General features: G+C 47.2%; 1 long non-coding RNA gene across 1 annotated transcript; it reads left to right on the forward strand.

Annotated features, from left to right (window-relative positions):
* The first annotated feature begins 944 nt into the window (after positions 1-944).
* LOC115639027 lies at positions 945-20,535 on the forward strand. Its single transcript, XR_003997576.1, has 3 exons — positions 945-954; positions 7,683-7,693; positions 20,274-20,535. It is a non-coding gene; the product is annotated as an uncharacterized LOC115639027 (long non-coding RNA).
* Positions 20,536-21,585: the final 1,050 nt, after the last annotated feature.

A 21,585-nucleotide genomic window follows, 5' to 3' on the forward strand; every position in this document is an offset into this window, starting at 1 on the left:
AGTGGGAACGTCAGAGGCCCCACCTGCTTTCCAACCACCTTGTGATGCTGGCTGCAGATCGAATGCTGGTCTGTGGGTGGCCTTCAGTGGGGGTTCGGCATGCCAGGGAGCAGGCTGGCCGGGTGTCTTTGTGGCTGTCTGCTGGCCACGCATAGGCATGGTTCTTCCCTCCTCTTGCCCTGCCCTCGGTTGCTCTGTGGCTTTTAAGCCTTCCCTTGGAGCTGTCAGCACCAGCCGCCTCTGCTCTAGGTGCCCAGAGCAGGAAAGGTGTGTTGGGCTCCAGCCTGGGACTCTTCCTCCCTCTTGCCTAGACCTGACTATCAAGCCTGGCCCTGGCACTCCTTCCTTTGAATGCCATGTGGGCAAGAGGAAGAGTGTGGCAGCTGCAGGGACCAAAGTTGTGGACATCAGGTGAAGCAGCGAGAAGCAACCATATGGTCAACCCGCAGGGCTCTCTAGCCAGACTGTTAAGTTCAAGGACCCCAACCTATAGTAGCCAGCTCATTGAACTGGCCAGACCAAAGACCTGTCTCTAATGGGCATCAGTCACCCAGCAGGAGGGAAAAAACTCCCTCTAGTTCACCCGGAGAGAAGGTAGCCAAACACATCAAGCTCCATGGCTTTGCAGCAAACCAACATTGCTCCAGAAGGTCCCACTGAGTTTTAAACTCAGATTCCAGGATCCAAAGTCCTGAGTGCTGCCCATTACACCATGGGACCTGCTGCCATTTCATTTTCTAGACCCCTGTGACTCTCAGCTGGCTGGTTTGTACCCTGCACTTATTGCTTCCCACTAGCGGCTTCCTCTTGCGGGACTCTCTCTCCTCCTCCATCGACTGTGGTCCTGCACTATCAGATCCGCGGGTCCTGCTCTGAGTTCCTGCATCCCCCTGCTTTGTCTCCATTCCCTGTAGGCCGCAAAAATGTTAGGGGAGCTGCCCCTCCCTTCACTCGGTGCTCCCGCTCATATCGGCCAGCTGCAGCCTCATCTCCTGGAACTCGGCCAGCTGTCGTTTGATCCGGTCATACAGTCACATGCTGACTGGCTCCTCAGCATGGATGCTCTTGTGGAAACCCCACAGGTGATGTTGCAGGATTTGGTACCGTTGGTTTCTTTAATGTTGTGATGTTTCCCCAGCCGCTGGAACAAAGCCGCCAACAAAGCACGGGGGGCGGTGGCAGGCTCTGGGATGGAGTTTGGGTGTGGGTGTGGGTGCGGAATCTGGGCTGGGGCAGGGGGTTGGGGTGCAAGGGGGGCAGTGGCAGGCTCTGGGAGGGATTTTGGGTGCATGAGGTGCAGGTTCTGGGCTGAAGCAGGGGGTTGGGATGTGGCACCTATCTCAGGCAGCTCCTGAAAGTGACCCACACCCCTCTCTGGCACAACTCCTACATGGAAGAGACTGGGGGGGGGTCTCCTGGCACCACTGCCCATAGGCACCACTCCTGCAGCTCCCATTGTCACAGTTCCAATGGCAGAGTTGGCACTTGAGGCGGGGACAGCGTGCAAGAGACACACCCCACAGGGACATGCCAGATGCTTCTGGGAGTGGTGCTCTGTGTGAAGTGAGGGTGGGTAGGAATCTGCTTTAGCCTGTGCTGCCGGTAGTGGTGGCAGGAGCCCACAGGCCCTTTCAAATCACCCGGGGCCAGCTGCTCATGCTTTCTGATGGGGAAGCAAAGGGAAGCCACAAGAGTGGTCATGCACCCCTCATGAGCAGTTCTGGGGAGTCTTTTGGGGGCTCCTGGAGTAGGTGGCAGAGAGGTGCGGCCTCACCACAGAGTCTGTTTCCCTGGAAGGGAGAGGGGGCTGCAGGGTGATATCCCACCTCTGGGCATCCAGGAGCCTGTGCTCCCCACTGCCATACTGGAGCCTCCACATTTATTTATTGGCAAATAAAATTTGCAGAATTTTAAACCACTATGCACAGAATTTTTATTGTGCAGAATCTCCTGAGGAGTGAAACTGACTCAGGGAACCTCCTTGGATTGTCACTGCTTGGTTAACCACTCAGCCACCACACCAATGCACAGAGAGAGTGCCAAGCCCTACTGCTATGTGGGGGTGGGGGCTGGGGTCGGGTCATACACATTCAGACTGTACGCTCCCCCAGCTACAAACCGCTGATTTCCCATTTAGGACATTACTGACAAGGTTTGTCTGTGTTCTTTTTTTATCTCATGCTGTTAGTTAGAAGGATATTATTTTTTTTTCAAAATTACACAACTCCCTAAACCTGCTTTTAGCAATCAGAATAATTTAGTGTCATCTTATTTTTGCCTGCCCCAGTACAAAAGAAGAGACTTTTGTGGTTTTCCTGACTCAGAGGATGAAAACAAACACGTGTCGGTCCCAGGAGTGACTCTAGGCACCAGCAAAGCAAGCAGGTGCTTGGGGCAGCCCATTTGCAGGGGCAGCAGCTAAGAGGGATCCAGCCTGGGAGCAGTGACCTTGAATCCTACTTTCGCCATCTCCAACTCAAAGAATACTTCCAACACACCTCTGAACAACATACTAACCCACAGAATCCTTCCTACCAACGCTATAATAAAAAGGATTCTGCATGGACTTCTTCTGAGGGTCGAAACAACAGACTGGACTTCTACATAGATTGCTTCCGTCAACGTGCATGGGCTGAAATTGTGCAAAAGCAGCATCACTTGCCGCATAACCTAAGCCATGCTGAACACAATGCCATCCACAGCCTCAAGAACAACTCTGACATCATAATCAAAAAGGCTGACAAAGGAGGTGCTGTCATCATCATGAATAGGTTGGAATATGAACAAGAGGCTGCTAGGCAGCTCTCTAACTCCACATTCTACAGGCCATTACCCTCTGATCCCACTGACGATTATCAAAAGAAACTACACCATCTGCTCAAGAAATTCCCTGAGAAAGCACAGGAACAGATCTGTATAGACACATGCCTAGAACCCCGACCAGGTATATTCTATTTGCTACCCAAGATCCATAAACCTGGAAATCCTGGACGCCCCATCATCTCAAGCATTGGCACCTTAACAGCAGGATTGTCTGGCTATGTGGACTCTCTCCTCAGGCTCTATGCTACCAGCACTCCTAGCTATCTTTGAGACACCACTGACTTCCTAAGGAAACTACAATCCATCGGTGATTTTCCAGAAAACACCATCCTGGCCACTATGGATGTGGAAGCCCTCTACACCAACATTCCACACAAAGATGGACTACAAGCCATCAGGAAGAGTATCCCCGATAATATCACGGCTAACCTGATGGCTGAACTTTGTGACTGTTCTCACCCACAACTATTTCACATTTGGGGACAATATATACCTTCAAGTCAGTGGCACTGCTATGGGTACCCACATGATCCCACAGTATGCCAACATCTTTATGGCTGACTTAGAACAATGCTTCCTTAGCTCTTGTTCCCTAGCACCCCTACTCTACTTGTGCTACATTGATGACATCTTCATCATCTGGACTCATGGAAAAGAAGCCCTCCAGGAATTCCACCGTGATTTTAACAGTTTCCATCCCACCATCAACTTCAGCCTAGACCAATCCACACAAGCGGTCCACTTCCTAGACACTACTGTGGTAATAAGCGATGGTCACATAAACACCACTCTATACTGGAAACCCACTGACTGCTATACTTACCTACATGCCTCCAGCTTCCATCCAGGACACACCACACGATCCATTGTCTACAGCCAAGCTCTAAGATACAACTGTATTTGCTCCAATCCCTCAGAGATAAACACCTACAAGATCTCTATCAAGCATTCTTAAAACTACAATACTAACCTGCTAAAGAGAAAAAACAGATTGACAGAGCCAGAAGAGTACCCAGAAGCCACCTACTACAGGACAGGCCAACAAAGAAAATAACAGAACGCCACTAGCCACCAACTAAAACCTTTCCAGCGCATCATCAAAGATCTACAACCTATCCTTAAAGATCATCCCTCACTCTCACAGATCTTGGGAGACAGGCCAGGCCTCGCTTATAGACAGCCTCCCAACCTGAAGCAAATACTCACCAGCAACTGCACACCACACAACATAAACACTAACCCAGGGACCTCTCCTTGCAACAAAGCCCGATTCCAGCTCTGTTCACATATCTATTCAAGTGACACCATCATAGGACCTAATCACATCAGCCATGCCATCAGGGGTTCATTCACCTGCACATCTACCAACGTGATATATGCCATCATGTGCCTGCAATGCCCCTCTGCCATGTACATTGGCCAAACCGGACAGTCTCTGCGCAAAATAATAAATGGACACAAATCTGACATCAGGAATCATAACATTCAAAAACCAGTGGGAGAACACTTCAACCTCTCTAACCACTCACTGACAGACTTGAAGGTAGAAATTTTGCAACAAAAAAACTTCAAAAACAGACTCCAAAGAGCGACTCCTGAACTCGAATTAATATGCAAATTAGATACATTTAACTCAGGCTTAAAGAGAGACTGGGAATGGTTGGGTTATTACACTAATTGAATCTATTTCCCTATGTTAAGTTCTCCTAACACCTTCTATGGGTCATCTTAATTATCACTTCAAAAGGTTTTTTTTTCTCCTGCTGATGATAGCTCATCTCAATTGATTAGACTCTTCCTGTTGGTATGCATACTTCCACCTTTTCATGTTCTCTGTATGTATAAATATCTCCTGTCTGTGTGTTCCATTCTATGCATCCCAAGAAGTGAGCTGTAGCTCAGGAAAGCTCATGCTGAAATAAATTTGTTAGTCTCTAAGGTGCCACAAGTACTGCTGTTCTTTGCCGATACAGACTAACACGGCTGCTACTCTGAAGCCTGGGAGCTGAACACCAACAGGGAGCCTTGGGAGCTGTAGTTCCTTGGTTAGCTCCCTGCCTATAGAGCCAGCCCTGGAGCAGGGAAAGAACTACATTTCCCAGCATTCCCTTGGCTGCTATCAACAGGGAAGGGAGGGGGAGGGAGTATGGTAGCTGAAAGCTCATGCTGCAGCTTGCTGTGAATGGAGAGCTCACTGCTAGAGCGGGGTGGCGCTGTGAATGGGGAACAAATGTGCCCAAGGAGTAGAAGGCTTTGGCCCAGATACCCCCTTCAGAAGACATCCCCAGACTGGCTTAGGGACACTGGTGTGACCTCACCTTGCAGCCCCCAAAGAAGGAATTGGGGGGACTAAATGGACAGTGCCCCTCTCTAGCTGAAGCCTAGCAAGGGAGGTATGTGGGTCCCACTAGAATTTAAAATGAAAAGTAAGGGAGGGGAGGCTCTACTGGACCTGGGCAGCTTTAGATACAGTACCAGGCACGTAGGAGGATTTCCACTTCTGAGCCATGGAAGCAGAAATTGACTTTTCCTTTCCAGATTTAGCTAATATTCAGAAAGGGAATCTAGCACCTGCCTTCCAGATTTGAACACCTCAAAATTCAGGACTGCTCAAGCTCAGTTTGGGCAGCTGGTACTTCATTTCTGCCAAATCAAATATACTGATCCACTGTAATTTCCTGTAGAAAAAGTAGGATAAAATTGAGCAAGAAATGCTTCCCAGAGGTTTTTAGGACTGGAATTGCTATTTTCAACAGCCATTGCCTTTTGTTTGTTTAAAAGGAAGACAGTGATATTGCACCGGCAAATTCCCCATAGAAAAGAAGAGTGGAAGAAAGAATAATAAAGGCACCTCAACTTTTCCTCATTTGTGGAGGACAGTCTTACAATATGCATCCAGATATCTTCCAATCACACAAACTGAAAATTGTTCCACTTTACTGCAGCTCTGTAACCATGTGGGAACCAATCCTGTGTGTGTTCTGTGCTGTCATAGTATAATTCCCAAATCTGGACCTTAGCGTCCAAAATATGGGTACTAGCATGAATTCTCCTAAGCTTAATTACCAGCTTAGATCTGATAGGCTGCCACCAATCAGGACTTAAGTAGAGCGCGTGATAGACTCTGGTGTCCCCAAACCCTTCCCTGGGGACCCCAAGACCCAGATTCCTTGAGTCTCAACAAAGGGGAATAAGCCATTTCCCTTCCCCCCTCCTTTCTTCCTCCCTGGTTACACTAGGAGGCCACCGTGATTCAAATCCTTGAATCACCACTTCCCCTCCCTTCTTCCCCGGAGAGAGATACACAGATAAACGCCGAGAGCAGGCTTTTCTTCCCTCCTCCCTTTCCTTTCTCCCACCAATTCCCTGGTGAGTACACAGACTCAAGTCCTTTGAGCCTTAACTAGGAGAAAAAAATCAAACAGGTCTTAAAGCAAAGCTTTTAATAAAAAAAAAGAAAGAAAAAAGTAAAAGGTTTATCTCTGCAGTTTAGATGGTAAACAGTACAGGGTCTTTTAGCTTATAGAAAATGGATAAACAGCCTTATCCAGAAAAAATACAATTTAAATTATTTCCAGCAGACTACACATTTGCAAATACAGAAAAACAATGTAAAAGCCTATATTGTCTTTCTACCGTTGTACTTACAAATTGGAAACAGAAGCTTAGAGAGCTCGGAGATTCATGTGGTCCCTCTCAGAGCCCAGAAAGAGAACAGCCCAAGAACAAAGGACTCACACCCAAACTTCCCTCCACCTAGATTTGAAAAAGTTTTGTTTCCTGATTGGTCCTCTGGTCAGGTGTTGTTTGTTAACCCTTTCCAGGTGAAAGAGACATTAACCCTTAGCTATCTGTTTATGACACGCCCCCCAAATCGCAGACAGTGGGGAACGTCACTGGCGGTGATTTGTTCCTAGAACTTTAGAATAAACAGATTAATGCAACACGTGCACCTTTACATATACTACTAAGTATGTAAACTACAAGAATTTCTACATTTTAAGAACAATTTTTAACCAGTGGATTGTGGGAAACTCTCACGGGAGAGTGCATCAGCTACTTTGTTAGAAGCTGCTGAAATGTGTTGAATTTCAAAATCACAATATTGGAGAGCTAAACTCCATAGAAGAAGTTTTTTGTTGTTCCCTTTGGCAGTATGAAGCCACTTTAGCGCAGCATGGTCAGTTTGTAGCTGGAACCACCGTCCCCAAACTTATGGGCGTAGCTTTTGCAGTGCATACATAATGGCGTAGCATTCCTTTTCACTGACTGACCAGTGACTTTCCCGCTCAAACAGTTTGTTGCTGAGAAACACAACAGGATGGAAGTTGTGATCCGGTCCTTCCTGCATGAGAACTGCTCCTATACCACGCTCAGATGCATCTGTGGTTACTAGGAATGGCTTGTCAAAGTCCGGGGCCGTTAGCACAGGGTCAGACATGAGCGTTGCCTTAAGTTGGCTAAAGGCCTTTTGACACTCATCAGTCCACTTAACTGCATTGGGCTAGGTCTTTTTGGTCAGGTCGGTCAGTGGGGCAGCGATTTGGCTGTAGTGTAGTACAAATCGCCTGTAATACCCGGCCAAGCCTAAGAAGGATTGGACCTGTTTCTTTGACTTTGGGACAGGCCACTTTTGGATAGTATCCACCTTGGCCTGTAGGGAGTCTGGTGGGCTGCATCTTTGGCTTCTTGTTCTCTTTTAAGGGCTGCCTCTTTGGCTGCTTGTTCTCTTTTGTAGGCTGACAGTTTGATGTTTTCTTCCCTTTCTTTCAGCTCCACCTCTTTTTCTCTTTTTTCCATTTGTCGCCTGTGGTCTGCTTCTTTGATTTGTTTCTCTGCATCCCTTTTTGTCCTAGAAGTCATGGTTCCTGTTTTCTTGTGTTGGGGTGCCCTCCGGTGTTTATTGTCTGAACTGCTGGCTCTCTGTTTTCTCCTGAGGTTGGCTTAGCAACCGAGTCTTTTTTAAGTCCTTTCTTGATAACTTAGAAACAAAAAAACCTTTTAATTTGCATATGTGTTCTGCTGGTGTAGTTGACTCACAGCTGAAGTTCTATTGTTTAACAAATGACCCTCGTTAAACTTAATGGCCCTGCCTGAGGCAATTTCTATGCACAGCCAAAAAGGAGCAAGGAGAAAAATATTTTCTGGCTGTAGGTTTAAAAAAACAAAAACAAAACCCTTCTCTCTGCTTACAAGCAGCTAACAGAGAAAAGAAAATTAATAATTTTACTGGCTTTTGGATTCTACTATCCCACAGCAGCCACCATGTCATAGTATAATTCCCAAATCTGGACCTTAGCATCCAAAATATGGGTACTAGCATGAATTCCCCTAAGCTTAATTACCAGCTTAGATCTGATAGGCTGCCACCAATCAGGACTTAAGTAGAGCACCTGATAGACTTTGGTGTCCCCAAACCCTTCCCTGGGGACCCCAAGACCCAGATTCCTTGAGTCTCACAACAAAGGGGAATAAGCCATTTCCCTTCCCCCCTCCTTTCTTCCTCCCTGGTTACACTAGGAGGCCACCGTGATTCAAATCCTTGAATCACCACTTCCCCTCCCTTCTTCCCCGGAGAGAGATACACAAATAAACGCCGAGAGCAGGCTTTTCTTCCCTCCTCCCTTTCCTTTCTCCCACCAATTCCCTGGTGAGTACACAGACTCAAGTCCTTTGAGCCTTAACTAGGAGAAAAAAATCAAACAGGTCTTAAAGCAAAGCTTTTAATAAAAAAAAAGAAAGAAAAAAGTAAAAGGTTTATCTCTGCAGTTTAGATGGTAAACAGTACAGGGTCTTTTAGCTTATAGAAAATGGATAAACAGCCTTATCCAGAAAAAATACAATTTAAACTATTTCCAGCAGACTACACATTTGCAAATACAGAAAAACAATGTAAAAGCCTATATTGTCTTTCTACTGTTGTACTTACAAATTGGAAACAGAAGCTTAGAGAGCTCGGAGATTCATGTGGTCCCTCTCAGAGCCCAGAGAGAGAACAGCCCAAGAACAAAGGACTCACACCCAAACTTCCCTCCACCTAGATTTGAAAAAGTCTTGTTTCCTGATTGGTCCTCTGGTCAGGTGTTGTTTGTTAACCCTTTCCAGGTGAAAGAGACATTAACCTTTAACTATCTGTTTATGACATGTGCACATCCAAAATTCTGATGAATGACCTGCCCTGGGAACAAGTTACCAGTGACCCAGAGCTGAGGCAGAAGGAGGGGGCAGGTGCAGGGAGGAGCCCAGGGCTGGGGCGGCAGGGGGTGTGTGGGTGGGGGAGCACTGGTGGGCGGGGAAGGGGAGAGCCCAGAGCTGGGACAGCATGGGGTGCAGGTGTGGGGAGGAAAGCCCAGGGCTGGGATGGTGGGGGGGTGAGGGTCATGGGGTAGAGCCCAGGGCTGGGGCAGCAGGGGAGTGCAGGTGGGGGGAGGCCCAGAGCTGGGGAGGCAGGGGGTGCAGGTGGTGGGGGGAGAGCCCAGGGCTTGGGCAGCAGGTGGGTGGGAGGGCAGACAAAAATTTTTTTGCTTGGGGCAGCAAAAAACCTAGAGCCAGCCCTGCCTCCACATAACCTAAGGTAGGTAGGAGCGGATCATTATTATCCCTACTTGAAAGAGGGAGAAGCTAAGGCTGAAAAAGGAGAATTGACTTGTCTGAGGTCACACAGCCAGCCAGTGGCAGAGTTGGGAGTAGGACCCAAGAGCCCTGATTTTCAAACTAACCATTGGATCTTGAATTTCATACATTGAATGACCTGAATAAAGTGCTCTCAGATGAGCTCCAAACCAACAACAGTGACAGTAATTATTCAGCAAGTATTTTAGGAGAACTGCAATGTTAGAGAGAATCATGAACTGCTCAGAGACCATTAATGCAGAGAAGCAGCAAAATTCATCAAACATATGACTGGTTATGACTTACTTACTTGGTCTTAAAAGAGAATAACAAGGACCTGAGTCTCCTCCCTGTCAATAACCCCCTGCTCAGCCAATCAGGGTAGAGACTGAGGACTGGAGGCTGAGGGTTCTCACTAGCGAGCCCAAAAGATGGCCCAGGTCACCGGTGGGGATCACTGTCCAAGCACTATTTCAGTTCCACTTTTTTGGGTGGACCTCCCACAGTGGGAGCTGCCAAGCACTCCCGTGCAACACACCCACACACCCACACCCACACACCCCACTTCTGGTGTTGGGAGGGGAACAGGAGAAAGGACAAAAGAAGCAAGACACGAAGAGAGAGGAGGGGGGAGAGGGAGGTAGGAAGAGGTGAAACAAAAAGGACAATCCCTAATGTTCCCAGTGATTCTAAGGGGAAAAAATCCCAGGTGCAGAATAAAATTCTGCCTCCTTAAGCTCGTGTTTTCCATGCCTAGAATTCAACTGTCACCAGATGTCTCAGACTAAACAGGTTTCAAACCTCGAGGAGGCTCTTACCTTCTAAACAGGGACCTCTGTTTTCTAGTAAATCATTAAAACGGAAGGAGAAAATTCGAAAGAGGTTCCTCCCGGCGCTCATGTCCATGAACCCGAATACTCTCTCAGTCCTCAAAGAGAGACCTCAGGAAGGAGACTTGCTGAAGTAAAGCCACAGAGGTCTCTGAGGTTTCCCTGGCCCCTGTCCTGCCTGGCTGATGTCAGCATCTCTCTGTGAGGTCACCACCTCCCCACCACCTTTGACCAATAGTCTGAGGTCCTGCAAAAGGCCTTTGTGATGTCACTGCAACACCCCTCCCTTGCTGTGCCAATGTCCTGCCCCTGGCCAGGCACTTTGGAGGTTTGAGCTACTCCCTGTGGATCACCTCACTCATGGAGCGTTCGTTCTAGGCAGCAAGCCGGCTAGACAGTAATACATCAGACGCTGCTCCCAATGCTACACTCAGTTTTTCAGAAATCAGTCGACTTTCTGGCCAGAAGAGACCATTAGAGCATCTAATCTGACCCCCTGCATATCACAGGCCTCCTGTATGACACAATAGTGGGTGAAGGAGGGGGGCTGGAGGAAGTGAGTGGGTAGGCAGTGGAGGGGGGACAGGTAAGCTGGCGGCGGGTTAGGGGGCCTGAGGAAGCGAGCGGGCAGGCATTGGTGGGGGGGCAGGTGAGCCGGCGGCTGGCTCCAGCTCACCTCCGCCCCGCTTTCCCCCCTCCCCCCGCGAATCAGCTGTTCGCGCAGGAAGCCTTGGAGGGAAGAGAAGCGGTGTGGTGGCTTCGCACTCAGGTCCAGCAAGGGGGAGACAGAGATGAGGTGAACTGGGGCAGGGGGGCCTCCCGCACCGTAGCAGATAACCCGGGGGCGGGGGGGGGCGTGCAGGGGAACCACTCCCTGCCCCAGCTCACCTACCTTCCCTCCGCCTCCCTGGGCCTGAGTGCAAAACTGCCGTTTGCTTCTCAGCCCTCCCGGGCTTCCCACATGAACCGTCAGGGGCAGAGGTTCCAGGGGCGGTCAGGGGACAGGGAGAAGGGGTGGTTGGATGGGGCAATGGTTCCAGGGGGGCCGTCAGGAATGAGAGGAGGGGTTGGATAGGGTGACGGGGGGGCAGTCAGGGGAGAGGGAAGGGGGGTGGATGGGGTAGAGGTCCCCCGGGGGCATCAAGGAACGCAGGGGGTTGGATGGGGCAGGAGTCCCAGGGGTTGGAGATGGGCCACAACCCCCATGTGGGGTGAGGGACCAGTTGTTAAGATTTTGGAAGCTGATCACTGGCCAGGGGGTGGGAGGCTGAGGAGGCGAGCAGGCGGGCAGTGGCGGGGGGTAAGTATGCAAGCCAGGGAGGAAGGAGCTGAGGTGAGCAGGTGTACCGGAGGAGTGGGGGTCTGAGGAGGCGGGCGGGCATTGGCAAGAGGTCAGGTGAGCTGGCGGTGGGGGAGGAGAACTGAGGAGGTGAGCAGGCAGGTGAACCGTGGGGGGCTGAGGAGGCGAGCGGGCGGGCAGCGGGGGAGAGGGGGCTGAGGAGGCAAGTGGGGGGGCAGGTGAGCCAGCGGTCGGGGAGGAGGGCTGAGGAGGTGAGTGGGGGGTGGGGAGCTGAGGAGGCATGTGAGGAGTCAGTGGCTGACCTGTTCTACTGATCTGGTTTGGCTCCCAGCCCCTCTCCAAGGGTGGCAGACATCTGGAGGTGCTGCCTTCCACGCCTTCCTCAGTCACACCTCATTCATTCAACAGGGCAACTGATTACAAAGTCGGGGGAAGATCTTATTCTACTTCTAGCAAAAAGACATTTTTCTTTTACCTTAATTATACTACCTTAGGGGCCCGCTATAACATATTACCAAGGTTCAATACTGCTGTTTTGACAGGGCAGTGCTGGGGAAGGAGGGTTTGTTTCCGCAGGGCGGGTGGCGCTTGGAGGGCAATTGTTAGGGGAGGGGGGCTGGGTGGTATTGGAGGGCTGTTTTGGCGGCAGTGGGGGGGGTGTTCAGTGGGGCTGGGGGGGTTTCGGCCCTCAGCTGTTTTCTTTGGAGTAATATTGCCCTCACCACTTACGAGTTGTGCAGGCCTGGACTAAACTACAGACTCTGGACTCAGCATTCAAGTATCCTGCAGTCTGAACTTCGAATCTGATACATTCCCTGATTGGCTACCTTTGTTTGCCCAGCATGGAAGTGCTTCTTGTCCAACAAGGCAACCAGACTGGGGCCCATAGGCATGGAACAGCTCTGAAGGAATCAGCTGTTTGTGCTACATGAAACTTTGGATCCAAATGGTAACAAACAGTTGTGCCCAATTTAATCATGGCGCCTTTAGGAGTGTGATCAATGCCACTTAACTAGGGAGCAGCATTCTAAAAATAGTTTATCTGGGCCACAGGTCACCATAGCTTCCATCTCTGGGGTGAAAATCAACCACTAGTACCTGCAACTTTTACCCAAGTTCTTGTCAAATCTTTGACCTTACTTGGAGTAATTTTACACATCTCTGGTGTAGAATTCTTCACCAACCACAAAACAGATCAGTAGCGATAGTGAGGTACAACTCCCCCAACTATGCCCTTTTATTCCTTTAATCTGGTGGCACAGATTTAAATTAGGGACTAAATTCAGGTGCCTCTTAGAATCCCTGTAAGACACCAAATGTCAGGTATGTATTAAAAGTAGGTCTCTTTCTGCAGCTATGTCACATTCAATACAGATTCCATTTTCTACACATTTTCAGCATCTCCCAGGAGTGAGCTGAACAGAAATGTCACTTCCATTTTCCCCATCCCTACCTAGATAGGAATTGCATTTCCCAAATAATAGGCAACATGCACCTGATTAGGAAGGCGATATCTTCAGGAGCGACCTCCTGCAGGGCCTGGGCCACAACTGCTTTGGAAGGCAAATGCACTGGTATTTCGCTTAGTTACTGTGGAAGTAAAGAAAGAACTGACAGGAATTTGTAGGGAATCTTAATGCATGACAGTCTCTGTTAGCAGGAGTTAGGCTAACTGTAACCCTAATAACGCAAAATTTGTAAAAGCGAGAATTGTGTAAGGCGAGTGAAAAAGTTTTTCTCCGACATTACAAATAATTTACTAGGGAATCCTCTTCCCAGACCTTTAGAAAAAATAGTGACTTAACCAACTGAACAACAGGGGGTCTGGGATAATGATGGGGAATAAGGGAATCCCTCTGACTTACTCTATCTTCTTCTGTTGTTACAGAGGGTTAAATGATATTTTTTCCTATCCCTGCCCTGTGTTATAGTTCAATATATTTCAGTTGAGGAAAATGGAAGTAAAAATATTTGCTCTCCAGCACAACTTGAAGCAACATCAGAGCAACTGGGAATGCAACAATTTGTTCCCAAAGGGGGAACTCGATGACTAACAATTGCTTTGAAATGGGGGAACAGTATAACTGTGATGCTCAGTGTTTGTTTAGACTAGGAAAGTGATGGAGTTTAGGTTAGGTCAATGGGAAAGCTAATGCCAACTACTGCACCTGGGCTGCATCTGCAATTGTCTTTTTACACCAAGATCACTAACTTGAGCAGCCAATGCCATGTACAGTCCTAATGGATGGAAGGCACAGGTGGTTTTTCAATCAGTGTACCTTGTTGGGATCAAATCTCCGGGAGCTGATGAACATTCCTGGCTGGAGGGATACACACTCCTATGACTCAAAAGGAAAGGAGTTGATAGTAAAGATCACAGGACTGACCCCAAAGAAGGGTGAGCTGCAAAAGGCAGAAGCAGGCAACTCAGCTGGGGGAGCTGAGAGACTATGGTGAAGATGGTGCAAAGATCACTATGTGGGAATTAGTAAATGTGATTTTAAACAAACAAACAAATGAAAAACAAATCTTTGGCCATCCCTGCTCAAGGCATTTCTTACAGTTCTTGCCTGTGTGGATTTTCTGATGTCAAATAAGGACTGAGCTGTAACTGAAGCTTTTCCCACACTCAGAGCATGTGTAGGGTCTCTTTCCTGTGTGGATCCTGTGATGTCTGCTCAGGCTAGAGCTCTGTTTGAAGTTTTTCCCGCACTCAGAGCATGTGTAGGGCATCTCTCCTGTGTGGATTTGCTGATGGAAGATGACAGCTGAACTCCCAATGAAGCTTTTCCCACACTCATGGCATGTGTAGCGTGTCTTTTTCAAGTTGATGCTCTCATGTGTAATAAGGTCTGAGTGGCTACTGAAGTCTTCCTCTGGCCTATGTTGACTCTCACAGGCTTATGTTTTTTCTGGGAGTGCACAACTCCTGGAATCATTCCCGGAATCATTCCCTTTGGAGCTTCCTGATAATATCCCATAGTATCTTACTTGCTCAGCATCTTCCTGCTGGGGTTTCGCCTCATTCTCACACACCATCCCGTCACCTGATGGGATGCAGAGAGAATCCAGACATAGGTGACTCCCTGCGCCAGAGAGAAAGGAAATCTCAGAATGAGGAAAGGAAAAGGGATTGAACAAACCAAAATATGTGTGGGAGAGATCTACCCTATCAGGAGCTGATTATCCCCAAACCTTTCCCCAGAGGAGAGAGAGGAAGGGATCAGTTCCGGGTCTTCATCTCACCAGAATTCTCAGAGGTAAGAAAGATTGGGAGGGACCTGCTGCCAGTTGTCAGTCAGGATAGGTGGGAAGCCATGAGTGACATCTGCCTAATGATTCCACATCTGAAGGTAACAATCCTCAACTTGGAGAGATCACAAGATCTTTGTAGGGCATCCTAAATGTTTCCTGTATTCACGGACAGTTTTTTACTTAGTTTAACCAATTCCTCACCTGTGCGGGCAGCTCTCAGGAGCACTTTTGTCTCAGAGCCCTGGAGGTCCAGGACCCATGGCTCTTCCCCTCGTTCCAGCTGCGAGATCACATCAGGTTTGGTAATCGGAAACCCTGCTCAAAGCAAAGAAAACAAGGGAGGTCAGTGGAATATGTGGGATACTTGTTCACAAGGAATATTCCATGATTTTAACCCTAGCTCATTTTTATGTAGTAACATCCCAGGGCCATTTTCCTTGGCTCAAAGTGGCAGGAGAGTTGTTATTGTTATAAATCATATTCATTACTTTAGTGCCTAAGGACCAACTAACAGTGGGTTCCCATTGTGCTAGGCACAGTACAAACAGAGAATAATAGATGGTCCATGCCCTGAAGAATTTACAATCTATATAGATGACAAGACAAATACAGAATGGGGGAAGGGGTAGAACCCCCCAGCAGAGTGAACTGTGTGAAGGCAGAGTGACAGTTCTGATGAACACAGGCATACGTCTTGAGACTATCGTATTTAATGTTATGACTAAGGCCAGTGTTTTCAGAAATTGCCGCTATTATTGCATTTTTTCCCAAAATTACTCTTCATTTCTCGAATCACCCTTCATATCTGGAATTGCTGAACGGAGGGTGGGTGGGGCATGCAGGGTCACAACCCACAAGCTTTCTGCCCACAGACAGCTGATTCATCCCCAGTGTGCAGAGCAGAGGTGATGTGTGGGCAGAGCACACAGGGTCATGCCCCCCATCCCAGATTTCTGCCTGGAGACACCTGACTCCTCCTCAGGACACAGGGCAGAGGCTGGGGGCTGGCTGCTGTTGAGACTTGCTGTCAATTTCTTCCCTCCTCATACAAGTCTGGACTCAACCAAACCACTGTGGAGCTTCCCCTGGGCAGGCGAGGCACCTGGCAGTGGGACGCTGGGCTCCCTCATCATGCTGCAGAGCAGACAGTGCTCATACCTGCTCTTGGCTGCGTCCACAGCACCTCTTCCCTGCTCATCTCCTCTACACACAGTTGGTTCATGTCCCATCTCCCCAGCACACAGCTGGCTCTAGGCTCTCAATGTCCAGTGTCTGGGCCCCACCTCCCCCCCACAGCTGGCTCCTGTCCCCTCCCCCCCAATGCACTTTCATGCTGTAAAGGATTATATATTGCTCATGTTTTTCAATTAGTCTGTTTTCATTGCCAGCAAACACTGACCCTAGTTATGACTGTTATCTCTATATTTGAGGCAGCCCCTGAAAGCATGAATACTTCACAGACTAGGATGCTGAGATGGGCCAGATGATACCGAGGAGGGCTGAGGGATGGGTTTCCTGTGCAATCTGATGTCACTAAGGGGTGATGAATGCCAGATCTCAAGGCTAGTTATGCAGATCTCCATCTTTTGAAGCTTTATCCCATGCAGAAAGGGGCAGGGACTGATTTTACCTCTGCAGGAGACTGAAGACAGACAGACAGACTTTTGGGGAGAAACAGCTGAGTTTGAGCTGACTGAGGGGGGGGTCTTTTGGGCTACAAACTGACATGGCCTGATAACCAAGAGGTAAACTTTTAAGGAAGGCTTTAATACACTTTGGAACAGATCAGGGATTCCCAAGAGGACTGATGAGGGGGCAATGGTAAATACGAATTTAGATGCTTTTCTTGTTTTATATCTTTTCCCATAAGGCACACTGACAATGTCACAGATCCATAGGATCTGTGCAATGCCCGGGTTTTTAAACAGTCCTTAGGAGGTGCCCCTTGAGTGCACTAGATCCCCAATGGGTCCCACTCTTCCGCAAGGATAGGCCTGAGTCTGAGCCTCTGGCTTCAACACCCGAGACTGAGCTTCTGGCTTCAACACTCCTATTTCAACCTGTGAGCTCTGCCCAGCAGGCCCAGCTGAATGACACTCCTGTTCACAGACTGTTCCTCATTCTGGGCACAGAGCATGTTTTTGCTCTAACACTGGGCAGACTTTTAAAACATAGCAGGGTTTATTAGTCAACCGAAACACAGCATTGGAAAGTTCTTAGATTAGCACAGGGAAGCAAAAAAGACAATATAGTCCATATTGGCCAATACCCTTGAGCCATGTTGATGTTAAAAACAGTTGGTTTCCTTTCACTGTGTCTGTCCATTTGTCTTTGCTCCGGTAGAACTCCCTGCATCTGGAAACCCAGTTCTTCCTGCTCCCAAAAACATAACGAGTCTATTTATGCTTCACTCAGTCAAGCAGAGATCCTCCCGTGGACAGGTGACAATTATTTCCTTGTCTCTGTCAGGTATTCCATTGATGTAGGTTGGCCCAAGCCAGTCCTTTATGACCTATTCATATCACCCCATGACAGCTATGTGACAAAACATCTCATGTCACCTGCTCTTTATAATCATGGCAATACCAATCACAGAGGGAAACTGAGATGTGTATTGGCATGATTGACATGACATATCACCAAAATTCCCACCTCTATCACACACACACTGCCCTTGGAGAGAAAGCAAAGCACAGGAACGGGATGTGACTCCAGCGATCACAGTGGAGGACAAGCTGCAATCCTCAAACCCTGGTCAAAAAGGAGAGGCATGAGGGTCCCTACCCACAGAGAGGGGCTTGATAGAGGCCTGATACCTGAGAGGCCATTCCTTGAGCAGATGATGGAGGCAAGTAAAACACTTAGCTACCTCGGAACTGTGACATTGCAAAAGCACATTTTGGAGAATTAGGAAATCTAGTGACTCAGGTGTAATGGAAGGGAGAATTAAACTCCCCAAGTGTGTGGAGAAGGCTGGGGAATTAAACAGATATGGTATATAGCTATCCTATTACCATAAGGAAGCAGATAAAATACCTCTCCTAGTTACCATTTTTTACATTTTGTCAGGTCCCTAAGTAAACTGAAGCAAGGCCTCCCTTCTGATGGTCTCCCTTGCTCTTCGATCTTTGTTTCCAGTGGTGTCCATAACTTGTAAGGATGCATAAGACAAGACCCTCTTTACTATACTTATCTTAGTCTAATCGTTATATGTATTGATCCTCGCCTATGATTTCAAATAGAACTGTCTGTATGAAATCAATTTTCTGTGTGTTTCACCAAATTCCATCGTCTCAATTAACTTTGAGTAGCCTTGTACAAGGGCAAGTTGTATCCCAATATGTAATCTTAGAGGTGTAAAAAGGGCCCATTTGTGCCTGGGTAGCAGCCTGCTGTGGGAAGGAGGAATGCAGCAAGGACTCAGGATCGGTGGCCGGGGTCACTGCACATAGAGATGAGGAGGTTATATGGGGAGCGGGGGGTAATCAGTGGGAAAGGGAGGTCAAGAGTTAAAATAATAATATTTGGGGGAAAATGTAAAAAGAAGTGAAACAACAGATATAAAACTGGAGTGCAGGCTCTACAGCAACAAGGCTTGGGTAGGGATTCAGGGTTAAAGGTCTGGGATCCCCCAGAGCTCTGGATCCCCAAGCCTCTCCTCCCTCCCACTGATGCACCCAGACCACTTCCTGAGGGCCCTTTCTCCACACTCTCTCCCCTTCTTCCCATTACTCTCAGCCGGCACCGCCTCCCAGCACCTTGGGAGCTTCTTGTGTTCCCTCCTCGTCTCTCACTACCTCCTCTCTCCCTGCTGCTTCTTAGCTCTAATCCTGCACACCCCCTTGCCATGAAGGTCCTTTTACGGATTGAGAACTGGTAAAAAGACAGGGAACAAAGGGTAGGAATTAATGGTAAATTCTCAGAATGGAGAGGGGTAACTAGTGGTGTTTCCCAAGGGTCAGTCCTAGGACCAATCCTATTCAATTTAGTCATAAATGATCTGGAGAAAGAGGTAAACAGTGAGGTGGCAAAGTTTACAGATGATACTAAACTACTCAAGATAGTTAAGACCAAAGCAGATTGTGAAGAACTTCAAAAAGATCTCACAAAACTAAGTGATTGGGCAACAAAATGGCAAATGAAATTTAATGTGGATAAATGTAAAGTAATGCACATTGGAAAAAATAACCCCAATTATACATACAATATGATGGGGGCTAATTTAGCTACAACGAGTCAGGAGAAAGATCTTGGCGTCATCGTGGATAGTTCTCTGAAGATGTCCATGCAGTGTGCAGAGGCAGTTAAAAAAGCAAACAGCATGTTAGGAATCATTAAAAAGGGGATAGAGAATAAGACTGAGAATATATTATTGCCCTTATATAAATCCATGGTATGCCCACATCTGGAATACTGTGTACAAATGTGGTCTCCTCACCTCAAAAAAGATATTCTAGCACTAGAAAAGGTTCAGAAAAGGGCAACTAAAATGATTAGGGGTTTGGAAAGGGTCCCATATGAGGAAAGATTAAAGAGGCTAGGACTCTTCAGCTTGGAAAAGAGGAGACTAAGGGGGGATATGATAGGTCTATAAAATCATGAGTGAAGTGGAGAAAGTGGATAAGGAAAAGTTATTTACTTATTCCCATAATACAAGAACTAGGGGCCACCAAATGAAATTAATAGGCAACAGGTTTAAAACAAATAAAAGGAAGTTCTTCTTCATGCAGTGCACAGTCAACTTGTGGAACTCCTTACCTGAGGACGTTGTGAAGGGTAGGACTATAACAGGGTTTAAAAGAGAACTAGATAAATTCATGGCGGTTAAGTCCATTAATGGCTATTAGCCAGGATGGGTAAGGAATGGTGTCCCTAGCCTCTGTTTGTCAGAGGATGGATATGGATGGCAGGAGAGAGATCACTTGATCATTGCCTGTTAGGTTCACTCCCTCTGGGGCACCTGGCATTGGACACTGTAGATACCTGACTAGATGGACCTTTGGTCTGACCCGGTATGGCCGTTCTCATGTTCTTATGTATGTTCATGTCCTGGCACCCCAGAATTATCTGCTCCCCCCTTCTCCTCTCCTTGAATGGCTCTGTTCTCCCTTCACCTGTGGAGTTCTGAATGGCAACATTATAAGCTTTCCTATCAAAAGATGAGCTCATCTGACTGTCACACAAGCCATGCATCAGTCATGGACCTATTTACTCAATTTAGAATTCTATGAGTGGCATATTTTCCTCTTCAAATGAGGAAAAGGCATGAAATCTATAGTTATTAATGTATCCAATAAGGATACATTAAATGCAATTTTAAAATGACTAATGGCACCAAAAAGACACATGTCCAAAATTATTCTAGTGTATGGGAGATAAGGAAAAAAAGTGGGGGGGCATAAATAAATGACGAATAAAGTTACTACTACTCAGGTTCTTCAGAGACCCCACAGCTTCTAATAACTGAGCGGACAGGACTCCTTACCCAGCAAGACCACCGTCTCATAGTTCTCCTGCATGACATCTCTGTAGAGGGTTCTCTGAGTGGGGTCCAGCAGAGACCCCTCTTCCCTGGTGAAATACACAGCCACCTCCTCGAAGGTCACCAGCCTCTGAAAGAGCAAGAGCCCCCCACTCACAACCTGCTGCACCACTCACAGCCCCACAATTCACAGAACAGCACCACCAGGGAAATGGAAGCTCCGGGAGGCACATGTTAACAGAGTCCCACCCCACCTTGCTTAGAGCAGCCAGGAGGCATCAGAAGGTAGAAAGAGAGAACCTTTGCGTCTCCCAGCTGACAGACAGAAGCATTTATCACATACCTACTAGCCAGAGCTTGATATAGAAGATGGGGCTGTCTCTGGACCCTGCTGGTGGCTCGCTGGTAGGAATCCCAACACTCTCCAAATAAAATATATGGAAGAAAGGGGAAGTCAATAGTAAAGAATAGAAGTGAGAAGGATGTTTTAAAAAGTTCATAAAGTACAAAATTAATCCTAACAATGGTAGTGGTAAATTACTAGATGGAAATGGCAGAATTATCAAAAATAATGCAGAAGAGGTAAAAGTCCTCAATAAAAATTTATCTCCTGGATTTGGAGAAAAAAAAAGATGCTGTATTCATATCATAAGATGTTGACGACGACACTCTTTCCATTCCAACAAGAACTCATGAGGACATTAAACAGCAGCTATTAGAAGTTAGACATGTTTAAATCAGCAGGTCCAGATAACTTATATCCAAGAGTTTTAAAAGGCCTGGTGGAGGCGTGTGGTGAACTGTTAATGTTGATTTTAATTAGAACTTAGAACACTGGGGAAATTCCAGACGACTGGAATAAAGCTAATTCAGTCCCAATATTTTAAAAATGTAAAAGAGATGACCCAGCTAATTACAAGAGTGTCAGTCTGAGATCAATATTGGACAATATAATGGTGCAGCTGATAACTGGATTTTATTGATAAAGAATGAAAGAAGGGTAATATAATTAGTACCCATGAACAAAGATTTAGAGAAAATAGATCTTATCAAACTAACTGGATATCCTTATTGGGTGAGATCAAAAGTTTGGTTGCAGCTAATAGTATTCATGTAATATACCTAGACTTCTGAAAGGCATATACATGACTTGATTCAGCACAATATTTTGACTAAAAAACTAGAATGATACCAAATTAGCACAGCATGCATTAAATAGATTAAAAACTGTGATTGTAAATGGGGAACCATGGTCGAGTGGATTTCTTTCTAGCGGGTTCCCG

This window comes from Gopherus evgoodei, chromosome 23, assembly GCF_007399415.2.
Source record: "Gopherus evgoodei ecotype Sinaloan lineage chromosome 23, rGopEvg1_v1.p, whole genome shotgun sequence".
NCBI lineage: Eukaryota > Metazoa > Chordata > Testudines > Testudinidae > Gopherus > Gopherus evgoodei.